Raw genomic sequence first — 1,271 nt, forward strand, 5'->3', positions numbered from 1 at the left:
CTAGGAAAATATTTTGGAGCTCACCACTTTTCTGAGCACTTCTTTCACATCATTTTCCCTCAAACTATAGATCAGGGGGTTCAGCATGGAGATCATTACAGTGTAGAACACTGTGGCCACTTTGTTAGTTTCGGTATTGTTCTTGTCATATTGGGGCCTGCAATAAATGAAATGGATCATTCCCTGTACGACAGTGATGGCAACGAGGCGGGAAGCACAGGTGGAAAAGGCTTTGCACCTTCCCTCTGCAGAGCGCGTCCTCAGGATGGTGATGAGAATAATCAGGTGAGAGATAAGGGTGATCACGCTTATGATGATCTCATTGAAGGTGGGCGCAGAGTATAGCACCAGCTGATTCACACTGACATCAGAGCAAGCAAGAGACAAGAGAGGGGGGAGATCACAAAAGAAGTGGGTGATCACGATTGATCTGTAGGATGGGATCTGAAGAGCTAAACACAAGTGAATCACAGAACATACAGTAGCATTGAGATAGCAAAAGACACCAGCTCCACGCAGAGATTCCGGGACATGGTGGCCATGTAGAGCGGTGGGTCACAGATGGCCACAAAGCAGTCACAGGCCATCACTGCCAGCAGAATGACCTCAGTTACCACAAATGCGCAAAACAGGTAGAATTGCACAGCACATTCCAGGAAGGAAAAGGCTCTGTCTTCATTTAAGATGTTAGCTAGCATCTTTGGCATGATGGTCTTGGAGTAACAGAAATCCACAAAGGACAAGTGGCTGAGGAAAAAGTACATGGGGGTGTGGAGTCGAGAGCTGACCTGAATGAGGGCAATCATGCCCAGGTTTCCCAAAACTGTGGCTGCATAGATGGAAAGAAACAGCACGGAGAGGAAGATTCTGAGCTCAGGGACATCTGAGAATCCAAGGAGGATGAAGTCCGTCACAGCAGGGCAGTTTTCCTTGTCCATGTCCTCACTTTACTGTGGTTGCAGAAAAATATTGTTATTCTCCATTGGATCATTCCCAATTAGCTCCTAAAAAGGACATAAGAATAAATAAGATAGTCAACTTTTTTCAGCAAAGAAATAGAACACTGACATTTTGAAGCTTAGGAAAAGTTCAGATATTGTAGCCCACAAATGCAAAGAACTCACATTTAAATTCACAGATCACATGAAATAATTCACATCCATGAAAACCTGTGTGTTTATTTAAACTAGTTCTACACAGTTTTCAGCTTGTAACTGAATCATTAGAAGGACATCAAATGTTATTTAGTTAGCTGTATTTGAAATTTAAAT

The 1,271-nt window shown here is 43.2% G+C and overlaps 1 pseudogene; it reads right to left on the bottom strand.

The window, feature by feature from the left end:
- LOC122705838 lies at window positions 1-938 on the bottom strand (annotated as a pseudogene).
- Window positions 939-1,271: the final 333 nt, after the last annotated feature.

The sequence above is a fragment of the Cervus elaphus genome, chromosome 2 (genome assembly GCF_910594005.1).
Source record: "Cervus elaphus chromosome 2, mCerEla1.1, whole genome shotgun sequence".
Lineage (NCBI taxonomy): Eukaryota > Metazoa > Chordata > Mammalia > Artiodactyla > Cervidae > Cervus > Cervus elaphus.